Source organism: Heptranchias perlo, chromosome 38, assembly GCF_035084215.1.
Source record: "Heptranchias perlo isolate sHepPer1 chromosome 38, sHepPer1.hap1, whole genome shotgun sequence".
NCBI classification, from domain to species: Eukaryota; Metazoa; Chordata; class Chondrichthyes; order Hexanchiformes; family Hexanchidae; genus Heptranchias; species Heptranchias perlo.
In genome coordinates this window covers 9,534,522-9,560,575 of record NC_090362.1, presented here as the reverse complement: position 1 = coordinate 9,560,575, position 26,054 = coordinate 9,534,522, and the positions used below count along the sequence as shown (strand labels likewise).

At 48.2% G+C, this 26,054-nt stretch overlaps 2 long non-coding RNA genes across 2 annotated transcripts in view; one reads left to right on the top strand and one right to left on the bottom strand.

Moving 5' to 3' along the window:
* Positions 1 to 26,054, bottom strand: part of LOC137304725 (uncharacterized) — a 153,702-nt gene that overhangs the window by 89,326 nt on the left and 38,322 nt on the right. The gene's annotated exons all lie outside the window — the stretch shown is intronic.
* LOC137304723 (uncharacterized) overlaps positions 21,598 to 26,054 on the top strand; it is a 40,781-nt gene continuing 36,324 nt past the window's right edge. Inside the window, exon 1 of the long non-coding RNA XR_010958630.1 lies at positions 21,598 to 21,658. This is a non-coding gene — a long non-coding RNA (uncharacterized lncRNA). The remainder of the gene's footprint in view (positions 21,659 to 26,054) is intronic.

Genomic DNA, 26,054 nt, shown 5'->3' with positions numbered 1-26,054 from the left:
CCCAAGCCACTTCACAGGAGCGTTATCAAACAAAATTTGACTCTGATCCACATAAGGAGATATTAGGACAGGTGATGGTAGGTTTTAAGGAGTATCTTAAAGGAGGAGAGAGAGGTAGAGAGGCGGAGAGGTTTAGGGAGGGAATTCCAGAGCTTAGGGCCAAGACAACTGAAGGCGCGGCCAATAATGGTGGAGCAAAGGAAGTCGGGCATGTGCAAGAGGCCATAATTGGTGGAATGCAGAGAACTCAGAGGGTTGTAGGGCTGCAGGAGGTTACAGAGATAGGGAGGGGCGAGGCCATGGAGGGATTTGAACGCAAGGATGAGATTATTAAGATTAAGGCTTTGGCGGACCGGGAGCCAATGTAGGTCAGCAAGCACAGGGGTGATGGGTGAGCAGGACTTGGCGTGAGTTAGGGTACGGGCAGCAGAGTTTTGGATGAGCTCAAGTTTATGGAGAGTGGAAGATGGGAGGCCGGCCAGGAGAGCATTGGAATAGTGGAGTCTGGAGGTAACAAAATTTTGTGTTGTGTTTTTTAATCTTTCTCTTTGTGATTTGAGTGATTTGTTTGGAGAACACAGTTCACTTTTAAATACTGTTAGATAACCTCATTGTCTTTTACGGGAATGAGCCAAACTGACACTACTTCATGTGAGATTTTGTTTTTCTAAAGCACATGTATATCTGGTCAGATTTTGCTCTACGTTCTGGAAGTTCCAGCAGAATTTCAACAGAAGCATCTGAGATCCATTTGTTTTTGTTGGTCAAAGTACAGATGATAGTAAAATGATGCCAAGGCATATAAAAATAATCCTTTCATTGCTAATTCTTCTGGGAGTGTGAGTTTCGTTTAATAAGGCTATAAATTAAATGCTCTCATCAGGTCACCAATTTTTCCTGCCATTCTCCCCTTAGATGTTCTGCGGTTGTTACTCTCAGAAGCTCTCATCACTGCATGAAATCATTGCAATTATTTGTGCTGTTTTCCAACCAAAAAGAAACCCATTCACAAATGTCAAATTCACCAAAATCCCAGGCATACGAACATACGAAAAAAGCCAGCTGGTCCATCATCACTGCCCCATGCACCATGATGGCCGAATTACCATGACGGGACACTTCTCCCCTCCTCACCTCCCCTCTCCCCGTCTCCCCCACAGCCATGTAGTCACCTGGGACAATGGTCAATTTTTTGATGGGTGAAACTCTTTCCTTTCCTCCAAGTGTCAGCTTGGCTCAGTGGTAGCTCTCTCCCACCTCCGAGTCAGACCGTTGTGAGTTCAAGGCCCACTCCAGAGACTCGAGCTTGTAATCTAGGCTGGCAGTACGGAGGGAGTGCTGTATTGTCCTTCCAGAAGAAATGTCCAACTGAGACTCTATGTGGGTGAGCGCCAAGATCTCACAGCATTATTCGATGAAGAACAGTGTGTGTCCTGGCAACCATTCCTTTCTCATTCAATTGTAAACAATTTTACAACACCAAGTTATAGTCCAGCAATTTTATTTTAAATTCACAAGCTTTCGGAGATTTTCTCCTTCCTCAGGCAAATGTTTCAAGATCTCCACATCATTTCTCATTCAACACCAGCAAAAAAAAATAGCTGGCCATTTATCTCATTTGCTGTTTGTGGGACCTTGCTTTGTATTAGTTGGCTGCTGTGTTTGCCTGCAGAACTTCCAAAGCACTTTGGGACGTGATGAGCTGCTAGATCAATTCACTATCTTCATAATGTGACAAACTGGATGCTTCTCAGAATTTTGTGCTCAAGATGCCTTTTGGTTAAAATTATCGATGACTCCCAGGTTGGCGAAACTACTAGGGCTCAATTTTTAAATGATGGCGGGTTGGCAGCGGGGGAGGGGCCAAACCCGGAAAAAAAAGTCCCATTTCCGACTCGATCGCGATGTAATTGGTGGTGATTAAAGTTGTTTCCGGGTTTCGCACCCGGCAGCCCCTGATTGGCAGGCTGGCTGCTGACAGGAGCTGCAACGCTGGGGGGAGGGGAAGAGAAAGAGAGAGAGAGAGAGAGAGACGTCATCCAGAGAGGGACAGAGAGTGGAGGACGCTGAAGATCGAGGGGGCTGGTGGAGAGGGGAAGATCGGGGGGGGAGAGGGGGAGATCAGAGGGGAGAAGGGGAGATCAGGTGGGAGAGGGGGAGATCGGGGGGGAGAGGGGGAGATCGGGGGGGGAGGGGGAGATCAGGGGGGAGAGGGGGAGATCGATGGGAGAGGGGTAGATCGGGGGGAGAGGGGGAGATCAGGGGGAAGAGGGGGAGATCAGGGGGGAGAGGGGGAGATCAGGGGGGGAGAGGGTAAGATCAGGGGTGGAGAGGAGCAGATCAGGGGTGGAGAGGGGAAGATCAGGGGTGGAGAGGGGGAGATCAGGGGGGGAGAGGGGGTGATCGGGGGGGAGAGGTGTTGATCGGGGGGGTGAGTTGGGAAGATTGGGGGGAGAGGGGAAGATCGGGGGGTGAGGGGGAGATCAGGGGGGGTGAGAGTGGAAGATCAGGGGGGGAGAGGGGGAGATCAGGGGGGGTGAGAGGAGAAGATCGGGGGGAGAGGGGGAGACCGGGGGGTGGAGAGGGGAAGATCGGGGGGGCAGAGGGGGTGATCGGGGGGGGTGAGAGGGGAAGATCGGGGGGAGAGGGGGTGATCAGGGGGGGGGTGAGAGGGGAAGATCAGGGGTGGAGAGGGGGAGATCGATGGGAGAGGGGGAGATCGATGGGAGAGGGGGAGATTGGGGGGAGAGGGGGAGATCAGGGTGGGGTGAGAGTGGAAGATTGGGGGGGAGAGGGGAAGATCGGGGGGGAGAGGGGGTGATCAGGGGGGGGGTGAGAGGGGAAGATCAGGGGTGGAGAGGGGGAGATAGATGGGAGAGGGGGAGATCGATGGGAGAGGGGGAGATCGGGGGGAGAGGGGGAGATCAGGGGGGGTGAGAGTGGAAGATCGGGGGGGAGAGGGGGAGATCAGGGGGGGTGAGAGGGGAAGATCGGGGGGAGAGGGGGAGATCAGGGGGGAGAGGGGGAGATCGGGGCGGGAAGATCGGGGGTGGAGAGGGGGAGATCGGGGGGGGTGAGAGGTGAAGATTGGGGGTGGAGAGGGGGAGATCGGGGGGGAGAGGGGGAGATCGGGGGGAGAGGGGGAGATCGATGGGAGAGGGGGAGATCAGGGGGAGAGGAGAAGATCAGGGGTGGAGAGGAGCAGATCGGGGTGGAGAGGGGAAGATCAGGGGTGGAGAGGGGGAGATCAGGGGGGGAGTGGGGGTGATCGGGGGGGAGAGGTGTTGATCGGGGGGGTGAGAGGGGAAGATTGGGGGGAGAGGGGAAGATCGGGGGGTAAGGGGGAGATCAGGGGGGGTGAGAGTGGAAGATCGGGGGGAGAGAGGGGGAGATCGGGGGGGGTGAGAGGGGAAGATCGGGGGGAGAGGGGGTGATCAGGGGGGGGTGAGAGGGGAAGATCAGGGGTGGAGAGGGGGAGACCGGGGGTGGAGAGGGGAAGATCGGGGGAGCAGAGGGGGTGATCAGCTGGGGGGTGAGAGGGGAAGATCGGGGGGAGAGGGGGTGATCGGGGGGGTGAGAGGGGAAGATCAGGGGTGGAGAGGGGGAGATCGATGGGAGAGGGGGAGATCGATGGGAGAGGGGGAGATCAGGGTGGGGTGAGAGTGGAAGATCGCGGGGGAGAGGGGAAGATCGGGGGGAGAGGGGGTGATCAGGGGGGGGTGAGAGGGGGAGATCGATGGGAGAGGGGAAGATCGGGGGGAGAGGGGGTGAGCAGGGGGGGTTGAGAGGGGAAGATCAGCGGTGGAGAGGGGGAGATCGATGGGAGAGGGGGAGATCGATGGGAGAGGGGGAGATCGGGGGGAGAGGGGGAGATTGGGGTGAGAGTGGAAGATCGGGGGGGGAGAGGGGGAGATCAGGGGGGGTGAGAGGGGAAGATCGGGGGAAAGGGGGAGATCAGGGGGGAGAGGGGAAGATCGGGGGAGAGGGGGAGATCGGGGCGGGAAGATCGGGGGTGGAGAGGGGGAGATCGGGGGGGAGAGGGGGAAATCGGGGGGGGGGGGAGAGGGGAAGATTGGGGGGAGAGGGGGAGATCGATGGGAGAGGGGGAGATCAGGGGGAGAGGGGAAGATCGGGGGGAGAGGGGGAGATCATGGGGGTTGAGAGGGGAAGATCGGGGGTGAAGAGGGGAAGATCAGGGGAGGAGAGGGATAGATCAGGGGGAGAGGGGAAGATCGGGGGGGGGGAGAGGGGTAGATCGGGGGGGGCGAGAGGGGTAGATCGGGGGGGGGGGAGAGGGGAAGATCGGGGGGGGGAAAGATCAGGGGTGGAGAGGGGGAGATCGGGGGGGAGAGGGGGAGATCGGGGGGGGGGGGAGAGGGGAAGATCGGGGGGGGAGAGGGGTAGATCGGGGGGGGAGAGGGGAAGATCGGGGGGGGGGAAAGATCAGGGGGGGAGAGGGGGAGATCGGCGGGGGGAGAGGGACATCGGAGAGGGAAACATTGGACATTGGAGCAGGGTGGATTTTGTTTTTTAACTTTGTGCAATGATTTTTTATTTAATTTATTTCGTTTATTTTTGCCTGATCCGGCCCTTCACACCTGGTTAAATCGGAAGCCGTGGGAAAGCCACCCAGGTAAGTTTAAAATCATTTCAATTATCTACTACGCAGAAATAAAGTACCTTAAATACCTCAATGAGGTACATTGGTTCTTTAACTATCGGCGGGATTTCCGGATTCGTGCACACAGGGGCATCTGTGGGGAACCCGGAAGTCGGCGGGTTGGAGCCAGCTTCCGAACCCACTCGGGATTTTCGCCATTTTCACAGCCCCCCCACCCCCGTCCCCAATGCGCCCTCAATTTAATTTTAAAATTGAGCCCCTTATGTTTGCTTTACGTTGACACAAATGTGATTAATATTAATGATGTCCCTACATTACAACACTTCAAACATACTTCATTGGCTGTAAAGCGCTTTGGGACGTCCTGAGATTGCAAACGGCGCTATATAAATGCAAGATCTTTTTCGACTAGATTGAAGGTAGAAGTGGTTTTAAAGACAACACGTAGTCCACCTGACCTCCTGGACTGGTTTCGATGGCCTGAGGCGGGGGAGGTCCCAGAGGACATTTCCAGGGTATTTTTTCCCTTATTGGCCCTGGGTCTCTTCCTCTGTTTGTTGCCTCTCCCAGGAGATTACGTGGCTGTGGGTGAGTGGGAAGAGTCTGGTCTGGAGCATGGGCAGGCTTGATGGATCAGTTGGTCATTTCGATCACCGAAGGGGATCGGAGAGGAATTTTCCAGATTTCTTTTCTGCCCCTAATTGTCCTGTGTGTTTTATCTGGTTTCTCGCCTCTCCCAGGAAGTTAGACGATGGGGTGCAGAGTGTATGTATTATGATGCACAAGACATTAAAACTGTGTGGGACAGACAGGTCCTTTCCTGTATTATTTTTTGTACGTTCAGATAGGAACATAGGAACAGGAGTAGGCCATTCAGCCCCTCGTGCCTGCTCCGCCATTTGATAAGATCATGGCTGATCTGTGATCTAATTCCATATACCTGCCTTTGGCCCATATCCCTTAATACCTTTGGTTGCCAAAAACCTATCTATCTCCGATTTAAAATTAGCAATTGAGCTAGCATCAATTGCCGTTTGCGGAAGAGAGTTCCAAACTTCTACCACCCTTTGTGTGTAGAAATGTTTTCTAATCTCGCTCCTGAAAGGTCTGGCTCTAATTTTTAGACTGTGCCCCCTGCTCCTAGAATCCCCAACCAGCGGAAATAGTTTCTCTCTATCCACCCTATCTGTTCCCCTTAATATCTTATATGCCTGGTGAGTGGGCGTGTGTTGGCCTCCACAAGGATCTACGTGGGCCTCACCAGTGGTGACCAGACCAGGCACGTGACTTGGACAAATGAAGACCCAAACAAATTCACCCAGATTGGCCCCTTCGCTCAGGTGGGCCAATGGGACCAGTGGGTTGAGGAGGATTTGGCCAGACCTCCTCCTACCGCTCCCTTCCCCTCACCCCCGCCCCCCCACACACGCACACACACACACAACGGGTGGGGAGACTCCAGAGTTTCGGGCAGGCGGACACCAAAAGTGACACTTGCCCCTTGCAAACGAGATACCATCTCACTGACCCTGCAAACTCAGGCAGGGTCCCATCATAACCACCCAGATCACAACCCGAGGCGACTTTATTTCTTAAGGAGCTGCTTCCTGGATTCCCAATGTCGGACTCAGCCTTGAAACACTGCACCTCAAAGAAAGGTGAAAATGTGGGCTTTCTCCCAATTGTTTTATTCCTGATTCACAGGTACCAAGACTCATTCTTTTAACACATTATTAGAATGAGAACCATATTTTTATTTGATGTGATTCGATTTTATGGCAGTAATTGGTATTTACATTGCCCAGTGGAATGATAAAATCCACACGCAAGGAACATGATAACACACATGTGTGAATTCTTACGTGATGGCTACCAGATGCACACAGCATTCTCGAATTCTTGTGACAAGGTTGCAGGCAGCGTTCACTCCCGGTAAAAGATTAGCATACGACCTCTGACACTGAGCTTCAACCATTTCTTTATCTCGCACAGAAGCCCCGGCCTATTCAGGCATCCTACAGTTGTGAGAAATAAACTCAAAGTTCAGCTTTTGAAATATCTGTAACCTTCTAAAACCATAAGTTTAAAGCTGACAAAATGGGCGTGTGAGCCCCAGAACGTCTTTTGAGTCATTCAAATACTCTGCTGCCCGTATCCTAACTCGCACCAAGCCCTGTTCACCCATCACCCCTGTGCTCGTTGACCTACATTGGCTCCCAGTCTACCAATGCCTTAATCTTAATATTCTCAACCTCGTGCTCAAATCGCTCCATGGCCTCGCCCCTCCCTAACTCTCTAACCTCCTGCAGCCTTACAACGCTCCGAGATCTCTGCGTCCCTCCAGTTCTGGCCTCTCGTGCCTCCCCAACTTCTTTCGCTCCACCATTGGCGGCCGTGCCTTCAGCTGCCTGGGCCCTAAGCTCTGGAATTCCCTCCCTAAACCTCTCCACCTCTCCTCCTCCTTTAAGACGCTCCTTAACACTTACCTCTTTGACCAAGATTTTGGTCACCTGTCCTTATGTCTCCTTCTTTAGTCTGGTGTCAATTCTTTTTCTGTTTGGTAATCGCACCTGTGAAGCGCTTTGGGACAATAAAGGCGCTATATAAATGCAAGTTGTTGTTGGTATTGAGTCGGGAAGATCCATCAATTGAAATGGATGAAAAATGAGTTAGCTCTATTAGACACTCCCTGCAAGATTTCCCTCTAACCCTGTGCCCAGGAGATCCTTTACGCCAAAAGCAATAAGATGAAAATCTGCCTAACGGTGTTTCCTGAGTGAATGGGAACATTAGACCACATTCACAAGCAAACCCTAAACACCTTTGCATAGTGCCCCTCTGCTACTTGAACGTAGGCATTAACAGCTGTATCAAAATAGGTTCCAAACGAATGATTTTTAATTTGTTCTCGGGAGGCGGGCATCGCTGGCAAGGCTGGCATTTATTGCCCATCCCTAGTTGCCCTGAGAAGGTGGCGGTGGGCCTTCTTCGTGAACCACTGCAGTCATGGTGATGATGCTCCCACGATGTTGGCACGTCAGCAATATTAATCCAGTGATGGTCGAGGAATGGAGATATATTTCTACCTCGAGATGGTGTGCGACTTGGAGGGGAACTTGGAGATGGTGGTGTTCCCATGACATTATTGCTCTTGTCCTTCAGAATGGTAGAGGTTGTGAGGTTAGGAGGATATACAAAGATAGTCAGCGTTTGTCTGCTAATAACGCTAGTAACAGCAACTTCTGGGCTGCTATTTTGCGCCTTTAAATGTCATTGAGAAAAAAGAAGTCAGGCGAACAGTTAATCCATCCGTGTACTGTCCATGATTGGTTTTGGAGGCAATTCTTCAAAAGGATTACCTTAAGGAAAATAACTAATACACAAAGCAATAAATTATTTCCTTCATATGAATAAAGCTTTAAAATAGACAGGTTACATATAGATTTGAGATGCCGATAATTTGGAGCTTTGGTTTTCCCCGAAAAGTTTAATTATAGATCCACTTTTGGCCATCCCAGATGAAAGGTCGTGAACTGTTAGTGTTCCATTCCCACGATCCCCTAAGGTCCTCCCTCACAAAATGAGCTTTGCAGTCTCTCTCTGAATAAAAGTGGAATTTCTTATAGCTGGAGGCGGGATATAAATAAAGTTGTTTCTAGAGTATTTGATAATGGTCCTGTTAATGTATTGAAAAAGAATGGCCATAATTTGTCACAGCTTGAGAAGGAAAGTAAGACCGTGGAAAAATGATTTGCTAAAAACTTGTGTTTGTTTGGCAGCACACTACAGTTGACGCAGTTGTGGTGTTAAAAAGTATTTTCAACTTGCAAAGCAGCCACTGCTTCACAAAATAAGGCAATGGGTCACCTGTATGTGGTGGCATTGCAGAGATTGAGACCAAAAAAGGCAGCCTGCATAGCTCGCACCTGAGTTCAAAGAATTTATTCTCAGGATGTGGGCCTCGCTGGCAAGGCCGGCATTTATTTCCCATCCCTAGTTGCCCCTTGAGAAGGTGACGGTGAGCCGTCTTCTTGAACCGCTGCAGTCCGTGTGGTGAAGGTTCTCCCACAGCGCAGTTAGGAAGGGAGTTCCAGGATTTTGACCCAGCGACAATGCAGGAACGGTGATGTATGTCCAAGTCGGGATGGTGTGTGACTTGGAGGGGAACTTGGGGGTGATGGTGTTCCCATGCATCTGCTGCCTTTGTCCTAGGTGGTGATGGTCACGGGTTTGGGAGATGCTCTCGAAGAAGCCTTGATGCTATAATCCATCCTGTAGATAGGACACACTGCAGCCATGGTGCGTCATTAACTGCAGGTTATTTACCTTCCTTGAAGCCAGTAATATAATCACTGGTCAGGAATCACATTAAGATGCTGCTGAACAGTTAGTCTTTAAGTTGATCTGAATGACATTGCTACACTTGACAGTAATGAGCAGAACCCTCAGCTCACTACAGTGCAGTCTTCCATTTCTATCATTTGCTTTACAATGTCATCCACATTTCAACAACGTTCTCCACAATTGCCTGTTTCCAGATCTGGACTAGCCCCTCCAAGAGCACAGAGAATCCCAGCTATCCAATGAGCTGGATTCTGGATGTGATTCTGTGACAGAGGCTGGGTATTCTGCGGCGAGTGACTCACCTCCTGACTCCCCAAAGCCTTTCCACCACCTACAAGGCACAAGTCAGGAGTGTGATGGAATACTCTCCACTTGCCTGGATGGGTGCAACAACACTCAAGAAGCTCGACACCATCCTGGACAAAGCAGCCCGCTTGATCGGCACCCCATCCACCACCTTAAACATCCACTCCCTCCAGTGCAATACTGAGGGAGTGCTGCACTGTTGGAGGTGCCGCCTTTTGGACAAGACGTTAAACCAAGGCTCCATCTGCCTTCTCAGCTGAATGTAAAAGATCCCATGGCGCTATTTCGAAGAAGAGCAGGGGAGTTCTCCCCAGTGTCCTGGGCCAATATTCATCCCTCAACCAGCATCACTAAAACAGATTATCTGGTCATTATCACACTGCTGTTTGTGGGACCTTGCTGTGCGCAAATTGGCCGCCGTGTTTCCTACATTACAACAGTTACTACACTTCAAAAGTACTTCATTGGTTGTAAAGCACTTTGAGACGTCCTGAGGTCATGGACGGTGCTATATAAATGCAAATCTTTCTTTCTTTCTCCATCTGACTCAGATTAACACTTCATCTCCAGTGATTAATTTTACTTCCCTTTCAAAAGAAATTCAAAGCTGACACACGACACAAACGAGTATTGTCCCCGACAGGAGCTGCTCAGACCCGGATTAGCTCCTGGTTTCGGAGACAGGTTAACGCTTTGTAAGATTGGAATGTTTCAAAAAACCATTGCCCCATCCTCCAACCATTCAGCTGTTCCTCGGTGAGCACCCATCTCTCAATGTTGGTCAGTTACGTAGAATTACATAGGGTCTACAGCATGGAAACAGGCCATTCGGTGTTTATGCTCCTTCTCCTCCCTACTTCATCTCACCCTCTCAACAACAACAACTTGCATTTATGTAGCGCCTTTAACGTGGTAAAACATCCCAAGGAGCTTCACAGGAGCGATTATCGAACAAAATTTGACGCCAAGCCTCATAAGGAGATATTAGGACAGGCGACCAAAAGCTTGGTCAAAGAGGTAGGTTTTAAGGAGAGAGAGGTAGAGAGTCGGAGAAATTTTGGAAGTGAATTCCAGAGCTTAGGGCCTAGGCAGCTGAATGCACGGCTGCCAATGGTGGAGCGAATAAAATCGGGGATACGCAATTGTCCAGAATTGGAGGAGCGCAGAGATCTCGGAGGGTTGTAGGGCTGGAGGAGGTCACAAAGGTAGGGAGGGGTTTGAACACAAGGATGAGAATTTTAAAACTGAGGCATTGCCAGACCAGGAGCCAATGTTGGTCAGCGAGCACAGGATGAACGGGATTTGGTGCGGGTTTGGATCTGGGCAACATATCCTTCTATTCCTTTGGCCTTTCTCCCTCATGAAGTTATCCAGCTTCCCCTTAAAGGCATCTATGCTATTTGCCTCAACTATTTCACGTGGAGTTACACAGCCTTGGACCGAAACAAACTGAGAAACTAACAACTCATTCCAGCATTATCTCCTGACCAAGCACATTCTCCATGATTGGTATTCAGCTGGTTTCTGTAACATTCAAGTGATCTCATTAAAATGACTACTTCTTGTCATCGGTTCAGAGATTCTGAAACGTACTAGTTGCTTGTTTGTTAATATTGGCCTGAAAGTCATAGCCAACAGTTTTTTTTTAATGTTTTAAACATCTGAGAATCGGGAATGAAGTGATCTTATCTGTAAAACTTCTGCTGGCACAAAAGTCTAGGCCTTTTCCCAGACCATATAAGGAATAACGAGAGTCACGTATCCTTGGAAACCCAGTTCTTTCCAGCTGTTTGTCTTTTGGTAACCCTTCACGATTGGTGGAATTGCTTACGGCAACAGCATTAGAGAGAAACTTTCCAGCAGAAAGGAAATGTTTTATTTTTAATTTATGTTTGAACTTTCCCACCAGTTTCTGTTTATTTTGTGAAACAGGATTCCTATTTTCAGAGGCTGGATTTAGAATTTTTTCCTTTGAACTCCTGTTTTCTTATAGACTTCAAAAACAGTGCAAAGGAATTCAGGCTATTTCACACTGGTGGTGTTCTTTCACAAGCGCAGAGTTGGTGGGAGTGGGAGTCTTCAAATTAACCTCACTAGTGAACAGATGACATTACATGTTGTCTGTCAGCAGGGTTGCGATCCCTCCAGTTTTGTCCAGGAGTCTGCAGGGACGATAGATTAAGTGTCCAGGAGAACCCAAGAGAAAAACATTGGGGCATTTAAAAAATATCAGAGATGGGGCAAGAAGGTCGTTTGACCGAAAGTCGAGAATCGTCCAATCGCCGGGTAACGACGAGTCTGTTCGCTTTCCGATTGGCCGTGGGAAGGGGGAGGGGCGTCGCGAGGATGGACGCGTCAGGCGACCAATGGCGGGAGCGTGGGGGCGGGGCGGTTATAGGCAGAAGGTCATGTGATGAAACCTCCTGGAATATGTTTGGCAGCCTTAACTGTATTCCGTGAAGTCATAGCCAAGTAATGTGAATCATTTATTTGGATGGAATTCTTCCGTGTGGGAGGGAGTACTTGCTTTGGTAACATTTAGTGGGCTGGGTTCGACTGGTCCCATACCTGGGTCAAATGGATCGTCCAGGCACAGGGGATACAGGGAAATCCAATGGGGAGGAGTGCACACTGGTAAGGGAGCCCTCTCGATTTAAATTAATGGACTGGTGTCCATCCCAGCTCGAGTGACCCATGTTCGCTGTGCCCAGGCGATCGAATTGCCCCGAACACTGGACCAGGAAAATCTGCTCTTGTATCTCAAGCCCATTTTACATTCCCTTAAAGGACAGCGCTAGTATAAAAGCTTCCTTCCATTCACCCTTTTAAAGCCTCTTTCATAGAATCATAGAATGGTTACAGCACAGAAGGAGGCCATTTGGCCCTTTGAGCCCGTGCCGGCTCTTTGTGAGAGCAATCCGGTTAGTCCCATTCCCCCGCTCTTTCTCCATAGCCCTGCAAATTCCTTCCCTTCAAGTATTTATCCAATTCCTTTTTGAAAGCCATGATTGAATCTGCTTCCACCACCCTTTCAGGCAGCGCATTCCAGATCATAACTACTCGCTGTGTAAAAAAAATTTTCCTCATGTCGCCTTTGGTTCTTTTGCCAATCGCCTTAAACCTGTGTTTCCTGGTTCTCGACCCTTCCGCCAATGGGAACAGTTTCTCTTTATTTACTTTATCTAAACCCTTCATGATTTTGAACACTTCTATCAAATCTCATCTCAACCTTCTCTGCTCTGAGGAGAACAATCCCAGCTTCTCCAGTCTATCCACATAACTGAAGTCTCTCATCCCTGGAATCATTCTAGAAAATCTTTTCTAGACCCTCTCTAAGGCCTGCACATCCTTCCTAAAGTAAAGTTCACACAGGCCTATGCCCCTAGTGATTATTATTGAGGTACAGGTCGGCCATGATCTAATTGAATGGTGGAACAGGCCCGAGGGGTTGGATGGCCTACTCCTGTTCCGATGTTGTAAAGTCTCTACAGTCACCGAAGAAATTATGTTTCACTCAAGCAGGAGAAAGCTGACGTCACCAAAGGGATGGACATGAGGGGGTCACTCAGGAAAGGTGAAATTGATTCCTAACTCTCTTTCAATTATCAAAAGAACAATGGGCAAGTCCCAATGCTGGTTTAAAGCGTCTTGTTTTTGCTCAAGTCAGTGAGAAAACATTAAGAAAATGCACTCCCCGCACCCCCCAAAATGGCTCAGTGGGTATACGAACTGATTCATACAGACAAGGAAAGGCCCAGGTTCAACTCCCAGTCTGAGTTACAGTATGAAGAGAGTTAACTGATCTCAGTGGGGCTGCTATAACTGTGGGCTAGGGAGGGATAAATATCTGATAGGGTTAGTCCTTCATGATCTCTTACGCAGTGAACAAGACGCATGTGTGTGTGTGGACATCAGGGAAGGACAGGGTCAGTGGCAAAGATGCCCCACTACATTTGAATAGTCTTCCAACACGCACTGTGAGGGCTCACCAGTCAAGAAGGGTAAGGTTTCTGAATATTGTCCAATACCTATGGAGTGTAGCCCAACACTAGTCAGCACCTTAAAGAGGCCGGAGGGAGAACTTAAGAGGAAGAAAAATCAACCTTAAGAAGAACTGTTATTAATTGTAAGCACCACTTTATTGTTCGAAAAAAGGTGGAATGCTCTTTTGAGAAATGTGAGAGACTCGTCTTCTTGAAGTGTCAGCTTGGCTCAGTTGGTAGCACTCTCACCTCTCAGTCAGAGAGTTAGGGGTTCAAGCCCTCTCAGTCCAGCACGATGAGTGTATAACCGAGGCTGACAGTTCAGTACAGTACTGAGGGAGTACAGAAGTGGCCTGGCCTTTTGTTGAGATATAAACAGAAGCCCTGGTTACGTGGTTCACGCAGATGTCAATGCTCCCCGTGACCATATTTGGAAAAAAAAGATTTTGCACTTTTTTACAGCCATCAGGTCCTAAAGTGCTTCACAGCCAATGAATTAATTTGAAGTGTAGTCACTGTTGTTAAATAGGTAAACGCAGCAGCCAATTTGTGCACAGCAAGATCCCACAAACAGCAATGAGATAAATGACCAGTGACGAACAATGCGATCTCTCAGTGTCAGGACCAACATTTTTCTCTCGACTGGTACCAGTAAAGAAACAGATTAACTGCTCATTCAAAAACAGTTCATTCATCTTTTCTTGCTGTACATAGAATGACTGCTGTGTTTGCCTTCATAACAACAGTGAGTGCAGTTTAAAGTCATTCATTTTATGTGAAGGGCTTTGAGACATTTCTGAGGGCTATGATAAGGTGCTATCTTTAATGCTCTTTCTTAACCCATTAAGGTTCTGCAGCCGCAGTAAGGCACAATGAGGAACTGCAATACCCGTGAGAGGCAACTCATTCTAAACTGCCTTGATGCTCTAAAGATAAGCATCCTTTTGTGACAGACAAAACCACCGTATCTCTGATCTCTTTTCTAATATCTGTGTGGGAGATGAGCTATGGGGGTTAACCTCGGCCCACAGGTAAGTGAACTGGGGGTCTCAGGCTTGCTGTCAGGGGGTCAGGCAGGGAGATCAGGCCTGGTGGTCCGGGCTGGGAGGGAGGGAGATCAGGGGGGGCCTGGAGGTCAGAGGTCAGGCATCTGGGGCCATGGAGCGGTGGCGACCGGGATGGTGATTGTGGTACATACTTAGCTTTTAAAAAATTTAAATAAGGCCCCTTATTTACATGCGGAAGGGGCCTAACGCCTGCTTCAGGGGCGGGTAAAGGTAAAGACCCAATATGGCGGGCGGCAAGTGTGCACATGCTTCCTGCTCGCCATTTTGGGGCCTTAGGAGACCGATATGCGCCTGAAAAATGGACCCTACGAGTCCCAATTTAACCCCCACTGTGTTTACGGGTGGACCAACTGTCCATGAATTCAGGGAGTCTTTGTGTATTTATAACTGAAGTCACTGGAAAGTAAATTCGAACGGGGTGTAAAGCAGGCAGTCGATCTGATCCTCTCAATTTCCCCCTCGGTGTGCGGGGGAGGGGGGTGTTAGATTAAAGTTATCCCCATTGCGTTGGGCTCCAATAAATTTTATCGCATATTCACACCAGTAGAAGACTTGCAGTCCTTCAAATGCTTCTATTTCCAGTTTGGTTTAGATGTGAGAAGGAGCCACTGTGAGGCCCAACACAGGCTGTACTCCATACTGTAACAGTATAAAATCTTTGTCCTGATCTCCCTGGGCTGACAGTGCATGCGGATGATGTGGTCCCAGGCCTCTGCTAATACTGTGATGAACCAATTGCCAGCAGGAATAGCCAGATGTTTCTCTCGCTCTCGCTCTCTCTCTCCACCTTTTGCTTCTCCTACTCCCCTTAAAGGAATATCTCTGTCTTCCACCTCACGGCTGAAACTGGGAACTCAGTGGCATGGGGGAATCAAAACGGTTCCCCATTGAACCCCTCATGAGTGTTCCCCCATTGAACTCCCCATTGAACACCCATTGAACCCCCTATTGAACCCTCATGAGTGTTCCCCCACTGAACCCCACATTGAACCCCCCATTGAACCCCCATTGAACCCCCATGAGTGTTCCCCCATTGAACCCCCATTGAACCCCCTATTGAATCCCCATGAGTGTTCCCCCATTGAACCCCATGAGTGTTCTGCATTGAATCCCCCATTGAACCTCTCATGAGTGTTCCCCCATTGAACCCTGCATTGAACACCCATTGAACCCCCTATTGATCCCCCATGAGTGTTCCCCCACTGAACCCCCTATTGAACTCCCATGAGTGTTCCCCCACTGAACCCCACATTGAACCCCCATTGACCCCGCATTGAACCCCCTATTGAATCCCCATGAGTGTTCCCCCATTGAACCCCAAATGAGTGTTCCCCCATTGAACCCCCCATTCAACCCCCATGAGTGTTCTGCATTGAACCCCCCATTGAACCCCCATGAGTGTTCCCCCACTGAACCCTCTATTGAACCCCCAATGAGTGTTCCCCCATTGAACCCCCATTCAACCCCCATGAGTGTTCTGCATTGAACCCCCCATTGAACCCCCATGAATATTCCCCCATTGAACTCCCCATTGAACCCCCATGAGTGTTCCCCCACTGAACCCCCTATTGAACCCCCAATGAGTGTTCCCCCATTGAACCCCCCATTGAATGCCCATGAGTGCTCCCCCATTGAACCCCCACTGAACCCCCCCATTGAACGCCCATGAGTGCTCCCCCATTGAACCCCCACTGAATCCCCTATTGAACCCCCAATGAGTGTTCCCCCATTGAACCCCCACTGAATCCCCCATTGAATGCCCATGAGTGTTCCCCCATTGAACCCCCACTGAACCCCCTATTGAACCCCCCATGAGTGTTCCCCTATTGAAGCCCCACTGAACCCCCTATTGAACCCCCCATGAGTGTTCCCCCATTGAACACTCTCACTGCAACACCACCATCACAATTTTAAAAAATCTTGTCAATCTCTACTTGTATAAATGTTACAAAGCAAGACATAGCTGATTTCCAATGGGAGTAGGCCATTCAGCCCCTCGAGCCTGCTCCGCCATCAATTAGATCATGGCTGATCTGTGCCTCAACTGCCTTAGCTCCATAACCCTTGATACCCTTGGCTAATAAAAATCGATCGATCTCAAGTCTTGAAAGCTACAATTGTCCCAGGGTCCACAGCACTTTTCGAGTTCTCGATTTCTACCACCCTTTGTGTCAAACGGTACTTCCTGATTTCCCTCCTAAATGCTTTAATTTTAGGATGATGTCCCCTCATTCTTGATTCCCCCACCAGTGGAAATAGTTTCCCTGTATCCACCCTATCGAATCATTTTAACATTTTAAACTCCGCGATCAAACCACCCCTCTATCTTCAAAACGCAAGAGAATTACAAGTCAAGCTTTTGCAACCTGTCCTCTTAATTTAACCCTCAAAAGCCTTCAGTGGCAATAAATCCCAATAGTTTGTAAGCTGCAATATCCAGCCAGGTTTCTGCACCTGTGTATCACTGGGAGTGGCCCTGCCGAAAGCAATGATACCCCAAGCCTGAGTCCATCAGGAGATGAGAGGTGCCATGCGGCCAAACCACACAAGTTTTGATAGGATCACCATGTGCGACGTTTAAGAGTGTGACCTTACTCTCACCTCATTAATCACCTGACTGGAATTAAACACGTACCAAACAGACTGTCTCGTGTTGAAATGTTATTCTTTATATTTACAACTTGTTGGCATCTCAACTTTGACCTTTTGAAATTCCACAATCATAGCATTGACAGAGTCCAGACTGTGGCCTGAGCCTTATTTACACAGTCGCTTCTGAAATCCACAATCTCGATTCATTTTAGATGGGCACACAGTCACATCCTTCAGTGATAGTCATGTATTAACTATTCCTGACGTACATGTTTTTTTGCTGACAAGTTATCTTGACTATAAATGAGAATAATTGGTGAAAATTGTGTGAGAGTTTAATGTGCCGAAGAAGAAGACAAGGTCCTGGAAATTGAATGACGCCATAAAACGGGCGCTGAGGCGTCCAATATGGCGGGCGCCGTGCACTCGCTTATTCTGCACAGGAAGTGCGCCGCCCGCCATATTGGTGAAGACAGAAAAAAGAGGCGTCCAGGGGGGGCCTAAGGCCTCGTTCAGGTCCCTTTCCCCAAACTGGTCTGCCCCGAACGCAGCTGGTGGTGGATCAGGTACGTTCAGGAAAACCAGGTCTACATGCGGCCTAACTGGTGGTCCTTAAAGGGTCAGCTGGAGGCTGCCAGATGTTTTTGCAACAACCAACACCAAGACTAAACTTTAGTTCGGTGAAGCTCACAACAGGAAAAAAATATTTACCTGGATGTGGGGCTGCGAGGTCCAAGGCTGCTTCTCCCAGCCCACTGCAGTGCTGAAGACCTTTGCCGATGGCGGTTTGGCCCCCTCCTGATCATCTCAACCACCAGCAACCCCTTCCCTCCCCCCCCCCACAGGATCTACTTGTAACGACACCGTTCTCCTGTAAATAAGGCACGAGGCCCAATAGTGGGTGTACCATGTGCCTACCCGTTTCTGGCACAGGGTTCGTTCCCCGCGTCCAGTTTCTAGGCCGTGGGTTTGGTGAGTTTAAAGCTCCCTCTTTACTAAACCTCAGCTTCTGGAGCCAGTGATCCTCAATGATTGCCAAACAGCTGGGCATGAGGCCTGTACATGCAGTGGGTGGCACAGGTACCAGTCCTGACCAGTACACCATTGGTGCCATTTAGGAACATAGGAACGGGAGTAGGCCATTCAGCCCATCGAGCCTGTTCCACCATTCAGTGAGATCATAGCTGATCTGTATCCCAATTCCATGTCCTTTAATACCCTTGGCGAGCAAAAATCTATCGATCTCAGATTTAAAATGATTAATTGAGCTAGCATCTACTGCTTTTTGCGGGAGACTTCTACCACCCTTGGCGTGAAGAAGTGTTTCCTAACTTCTCTCCTGAATGGCCTGGCTCTGATTTTAAGGTTATGCCCCTTGTCCTAGACTCCCCCACCAGCAGAAAAAGTTTCTCTATCTATCCCATCAATTCCTTTCAAAAATCCTAAAAACCTCAATCAAATCACCCCTTAACCTTCTATATTCCAGGGAATACAAGCCTAGTTTATGTAATCTCTCCTCATAATCTAGCCTTTGGAGCCCTGGTAACATTCTGGTGAATCTGCACTGCATTCCTTCCAAGACCAATATATCCTTTCTAAGATGCGGTGCCCAGAACTGTACACAGTACTCCAGATGTGGTCTAACCAGGGCTTTGTACAGCTGTAACAAAACTTCCTCCCCCTTATATTCTAGCCCTCTCGTTATAAAGGCTAACGTTCCATTAGCTTTCTTGATTATTTTTTGTACATGACTGCTACATCTGTTTACATGGACCCCTAAATCTCTTTGGACCTCCACTGTTCCTAGCTTTGACATCTCTGGCAACCCTTCTTTGCTCCTGCTCGTCCCCCTCTACTAAGTCGAATGTTATGATGTGGAGATGCCGGTGATGGACTGGGGTTGACAATTGTAAACAATTTTACAACACCAAGTTATAGTCCAGCAATTTTATTTTAAATTCACAAGCTTTCGGAGGCTTCCTCCTTCGTCAGGTGAACGATGTCACATCGTTCACCTGACGAAGGAGGAAGCCTCCGAAAGCTTGTGAAGTCGAATGTTGGGGGAGAGCTGCAAGTGACTCCTGTTGTGGGGAACGTAAGGTCGATAGTAACTCAATGACCCTGCAGCTCTGTTCAGAATCCAGATAGGAGAGGCACTGCCTCAACGGCAACATCCATTTCGTGTCAGCAGGTGATGTGTGAAGACTGGAACTTGATGGCCTAGCCCCTTAAGCACCAATTTGATGGCATTCGGTGGTCATGTTATTGGACCGGTAATCCAGAGAACGAGAGTTCAAATCCCACCAAGGCAGTTTGAGAATTTGAATTCAGTTTTAAAGCAAAAATCTGGAATTAAAAATCTGGTACGGGTGAAAGGGGCCTCAAAGCTGTCGGTTTGTCATAAAAACCCAATCGGCTCACCAAGTCCTTCAGGGAGGGAAACCTTACCTGGTCTGGCCTATATGTGACTCCAGTCCATCTGGTTGACTCTTAACTGCTCTGTGAAGCGGCCTTGCAAGTCACTCTGCTGTATCAAACAGAAGATTGCCCACCACCACCTTCTCAGGGCAACTAGGGATGGACAATAAATGCCAACCTTGCCAGCGATGCCCACATCCTGAGCACTAATAAAAAATTATCAACGAGAGAACAAGCCTGGCATATATACAACCACATGGCATCATCAATACTTTTGGCCAGGTAGAAACCGTGTGGCAGATATGATGGACTCCCCACATTCCTGAACAGTTTTAATTCAGTTACCATTGACGTAATTCTTTAAGCCAATAGCAACTTCCAGGCTGGAGGCATTCAACTATGATATGCTTTAGTTGACTTGTCGTGCAGGATCTCAAATGCCCCAACATTTCTTGTGGCCGTCATTTTTTTCTCACAGTGCTAATGTCAACGAGCGATAAATTGCATGCAGCTTAGTCTAGCGTTAGTCCCAGTCTAGCTTTTGGGTTCTTTGAGTGTCCAGCAGACCATTTGGTCACAAGAACTGTTGACCAGTCAGTGTGAATTTTGAAAGAAATAATCCTGGAAGCCTCAAACTCTTTCTGGATGCCAACCCCAAATGTTCCTAACTTGTAATTTGAAGATAACACATTCTCTGGCAAATAATCTGAGGCAAATAACGTTTTGGGATACAGTATATGAGTAAGTTGTAAGTGTAGCAGACTTTGGGGGGGGAAACAGGTGACTTTGGACCTATGGTTCCCAAACCTCTCCACCACTGGGGGGTTTTCCTCACCTCATGTCTGGGTCTGTTGTAGACTCAGTGATAGAGATTGATTGCTATGATTCATCAACAACTCCATTATCGTTGTATCATGAATGATAGAAAGAGAACTAGATGGACTTTGGTCTTTTTTCATCTTGCAATTCCTATGGGCTAAGCTGTCAAGTCCATCTTTCAGTATGCCATTGGTTAGACAATGCAGTAAATATTTGAACCCTTCATTTTAACTTATTTCTAAGTCATCTTACTGGCTATACAGTTGCCCCCCTCCACAAATTTACTATGGTTGGTATCATTTTGTCAGAGGTGTGAGGAAAATGGACCCTGAGCAAAAGAAAGAGAGGTTAGATGGGGAGACCAAAAGCTTGGTCCATAAGATAGCTTCGAAGGAGGACCTTAAAGGAGTAGTGGGAGGTGGAAGGATTTAGGGAAGGAATTCCAAAGAGTGGAACCAAGGTGGCTGAAGGAACGACCGCCAATGGTGGGGCAAAGGGAGGGGGGATGCATAAGAGGCCAGAGTCAGAGGAACTGAGTTACCAAGACGTCCTGATCTGCACTCAACATGCGATGCATCTCAGCCAAATATCTTTCACTGACATTATTGTTAAGTTCCACCTGCGGTGAAAAATAAGTAATTCCAAAGAGCATTTGAAAAGCACAATATACAGACCGTCAGCAGAGCATAAATATGGCTTAAGAGGCCTCTCTCTCTTTAGTAGGCTTTGCTCCCATACTATAAGCTTCGTGTATTAACAACATCATTTAAGTCTAAACAAATGAAGCGGATGTGGTTGTTATTAGGGTCTCCTCCTGATCTGAAGTTTGCCCTTCCTGGAGGCTGTTGCTGGATGACCAGTTTTTGGTGATGTTGGTTGGCGGGAAGAATGTTGGCCAGGACGCTGTGAGGGATTCTCTGCTCTTCTTCAATTGGTGCCATGGGACCTTTTACCTCCCAACTGGACCAGTGGAACAGGCAGACAAGGCATCAGTTTAAAGTGTCGTCCAAAGGACCAGCTCCAACAATGCAGCACTTTCTCAGCGCTGGAGTGTCAGTATAGATTATATGCTTAAGTGAGCAGCGGAGCTTAGACGCAAAGCCTTCTGACAGACAAGAATGCTGTCAGCTGAGCCAAGCTAGCACGTATGACACTCATTTTAACTCATTTCCGCAATATACATTTTTCTGAAATGTAGCTCTTAAAGGCAATCTGAAAGGATATTCCCCAAACTTAAGAAAAACCCATTTTTGGTGCATTCCTTTATACAGGAAGTAAGGCAAAAAATGTTCATTTGTACAGACTCTTTCCCAATTCAACCAGTTCTTTCAAGTATGGACATTCCTAAGAGGTCACGGAGCATTAGAAACTTTGATTTTTATGTTACAAATTGAAGCTTTCAACTGTGAAATACAGCCCTTCCTGATTTGTAAGTGTGAGTTACACTGATTTTATTGAAGGACAAACACCAGGAATTCTGAGCTGCGGATTTGAAAAGTAGATACCTGGTAAGATGCACGTTCTGGTTTCTTTCACCAGTTGACTTGAAAGGTTCCAAAAATGTGAGCGCTTCCATGTCGGACCTGCGGTCCAGGAAGCGAAGGAGTATGAATCTGAGGCTGACCAGCAACAAGAGGGGACCTCTGTCAAGAATTCTCCGGAGTCCATGCTTTCAATGTGGAGGGCACCATCGAGGGTGGGTGGAATGTCACTGTGGAAGATAAACACCAACATGGACTGGTTGAGTCGAATGGCCTGTTTCCATGTTGGATGAATTGGAGTAAAACTACAGTCCTGTCAAAACAACCTTGTACCTTGCGGCTGGGGGATGGGCTCTTTCTGATGCCGCTATTGGTGTTTCAGGTGTAGCACAGAGGGCAACAACTGAGGAGGTCAGTTGGAGAACCACTCAGAATGTCGGCATGTACAGCACCTGTATTGATGAAGTGTTTGACCATATGGTTCACCAGGCTTGCCCCATCCTGCAAGATAAATGCATGCTGTTCGATACATCTGCCACCGCTGGTGTGTCTGATACAAGAAATATATTCGAAGCACAACACCCAGGTGGAACGAGAGAACTTGCTTGAAAGAAGAGCAAAGTTAATCGACAAATATTGGAAGATTAGATACAATAACAATAAGAACTTGCAGTTATATAGCGCCCTTAACCTGGCAAAACGTCCCAAGGCACTTCACAGTGAGGCTCTCAGAGGAGGACTTTAACGTCCTCTTGTAAAGGTGGAGAAGAGGAGATACAGCCTCCTTGCTGCTGCACCTCCTCCTCCATTATGACGGTGCGCCCACGGGGAATGGCATCACTTTTCCAAGGTCAAACTGAGGGCGGGTTTGTCGTTGGTCCCAAAATGTTTCTTTCTGAGTAGAGAGGAATGTGCTACGGTAAAATGAAGCGCAGGAGTCAGTGATTAAAAAACGTGAAGGAAGGGGGTTAAGAAAAGTTGATTGGAAGAGTCTGAAATCAGTAAGTGAAGTTGGTGCCTTCTGCAGCTCACCAGTTCCTCACGAACACTTGTCTGAAGCGTTAGGCCTGTGTTTTTTTGGTCTAAGGTAACATTGATTGCAGGCGTGGCGTCAACCCAGGAAACTTGTACTAGAATAGTGAAGCTACAGCACCTGAGTCCTGAGGGGCTTTGACAGGCGTTATATTCGCACTGTTGAAAAGATCAAAGAAATTTGCAATTAACGCATAAGCAGCGTAACGCACTAAAACGCAAATTTCCTCGATCTTTTTTGGCACTATAATGTCGTAACCATAGCGTTACTGCCAAAGGGAATTTCACCCTGCTCACTCCGTTCTGTTTAACCAACGTTGTTATGGGCTTGGAAAACCTATGGAACGGCTAACCTAACTTCGCCGGAAGAGTGCCGGAAAGCCCACTTATCTACGTGAAGAGGGTCTCAGGCGCCGTCACGGCGGCAGAGTGGGAGCAGCTCCGAGGAAATTTGGCTGTCCGTCGTCTTCAGCGGGAGAAGGTCCAAATACCAATGAGAGACCTCATGTAAATACGCCTCTAATTAGATCCAGTCGCAATTCTGATTCAAGAAATGTGTGCATTCCGCAGTCATGTGGGAAAAAGCGAAAATGAAAGAAGATAAAGCTGAAAAGGGAGAGGGAGAAAGGAAAGATTCACTGAACCGCAAATGCACTCAATGACTTGAGTGGGACTTCAGTTTGACTGTGGAAGCCTTATTATCTCCTCACCAATTTATCGTCTTCACAATCATCCACAAAAGTTTTTCTAGGGCGAAGACTTACGCAGGATATTGCCTCACTGCACTGGCCATTAACATCGTTTTCCTCCTGTCTGACCTAAGTTAACCTCATAGCCCATGAAAGGTTAAATTACATGTACATTATTTGCATTGTACTTGCCTTCAGTTCTTCATAGAATTATAGAAACTTACAGCATGGAAGGAGGCCATTCGGCCCATCTTGCCTGTGCCGGCTCTTTGAACGAGCTATCCAATTAGTCCCACTCCCCCACTCTTTCCCCATAGTCCTGCAAATTTTTCCTTTTCAAGTATTTATCCAATTCCCTTTTGAAAGTTACCATTGAATCTGTCTCTACCGCCCTTTCTGGCAGTGCGTTCCAACTCACGGCATAAAATCATTTCTCCTCATCTCCCTCTCTAGTTCTGTGAGACCAAAATAAGGTGAGTCTTGATCACCCACCAATTTTAGTTAATTACTGGTGTAGGGGGATTGATCCTCGAGGCTCGAGGGGCCGAATGGCCTACTCCTGCTCTTAATTCGGATGTTCATATCCTCTCCATTATGCCAGATAATGGACATTGATCTCTACTCTCTCCAAGTTCCGCTGGTCCAATGCTGACCTACATTTCAACACCTCAAATTTAAAATTCTCATCCTCATGTTTAAATCCCATCTTGGCCTCACCTTTCCCTATGTCCTGGAAATTCCCGGGACCCTGCTCCGCTCGTGTAAATGGGGCCAGAGCGGAGGGGAACCCTCGCTAACCTTTGACCCAGGAACTCCCTCCCCGATCCTGACCACTCTGCGCCTGAGGTCTCCCCGAGGCCTAGATGGGCAGAAGAAAAATATATTTTTTAAAGCCTTCGGCTCCCACTGGAGCCACTTCAACTAGAGAAGGTAATTGATCCTGCCTGGGATCGATGGCCTTATTCTAGTCAATATTTGGGACCTTCATAGGCCTCAAAGAGGACGCTCACCGTGGCTCAACTGATATGAGATCTACTACGGCCAGTCAAGGGCTTAAAGAGAGGAATTTCCTGACACCGCCACTTGACCTAAGGAGGGTGGGCAGAAGATCAGCCGTGCCCCCCACCACAAAATTTAAAGGCCAGGTCTAAACGGGCAGAATTCTAATGGAGTTGAATTCCGGCCTACATTCTGTCACCAAACTCCACTCTCTCCCCAGAGCGGAAATGGGACTTACACCCTCTCGCAGCCCAGGAATTTTGGGGCCTATCTCTGTAACCTCCTCCAGCCCTGCAACCACCAACTCCCCCCATACCCCGCCCCCCCCCCCAACCCACAATCGAACACTCAGTTTCTCTGAATCTGGCCTCTTGTGTATCCCCCCATCAGCCCATCTCTTTGCCCCATGGCCGTGCTTTCAGCCGCCTAGGCCCTGCGCACTGGAATTCCCTCCCTGAACCCCTTCACCTTCCTCTCCTCCATTAAGTCCCTCCTTAAAGCCTACCTCTTCGATCAGGGTTTTGGTCAACCCCATCGAATATCTCCTTTGGCTCGGCATTATTTAATTACATTTTGTCTCTGTGAAACACCTTGAGACGTTTAAAGGTACTTTATAAACACAAGTCCTACTCCGTTAATGGTAGGGCGTTGGGGAGAGTTATAGAACAAAGAGATCTAGGAGTACAGGTTCATAGCTCCTTGAAAGTGGAGTCACAGGTGGATAGGGTGGTGAAGAAGGCATTCAGCATGCTTGGTTTCATTGGTCAGAACATTGAATACAGGAGTTGGGATGTCTTGTTGAAGTTGTACAAGACGTTAGTAAGGCCACACTTAGAATACTGTGTACAGTTCTGGTCACCCTATTATAGAAAGGATATTATTAAACTAGAAATAGTGCAGAAAAGATTTACTAGGATGCTACCGGGACTTGATGGTTTGACTTATAGGGAGAGGTTAGATAGACTGGGACTTTTTTCCCTGGAGAGTAGGAGGTTAAGGGGTGATCTTATAGAAGTCTATAAAATAATGAGGGGCATAGATAAGGTAGATAGTCAAAATCTTTTCCCAAAGGTAGGAGAGTCTATAACGAGGGGACATAGATTTAAGGTGAGAGGGGAGAGATACAAAAGGGTCCAGAGGGGCAATTTTTTCACTCAAAGGGTGGTGAGTGTCTGGAACGAGCTGCCAGAGGCAGTAGTAGAGGCGGGTACAATTTTGTCTTTTAAAAAGCATTTGGACAGTTACATGGGTAAGATGGGTATAGAGGGATATGGGCCAGGGACTAGCTTAGTGGTATAAACTGGGCGACATGGACATGTTGGGCCGAAGGGCCTGTTTCCATGTTGTAAACTTCTATGACTCTATGATTCTAAGTCATTGCTGATCGCTCTTTGCAATAACCCTGGGGTACAAACAAAAAGGGCAGAGATATTCCTTTTAACACGGTTCATTAAATGTACAAGCATAGGCCACATCAATATTCATTAAAAGGCAACCAGTACAAATATTTAACATAACTAGTTGATGAGACTATGGCATCCTCTTACCAGTGCATCAGACCACTATTGACACACCATTCAGTTAGTTGTTTATGCTTTCAGGACAACATTAATCAAATCCATATTACATAGCCTAATGCTTCCCTGGCCATCATCGACACAGTCAACACCAGTCAAAGTCTGTTCACCAGCTGTATTTCCACT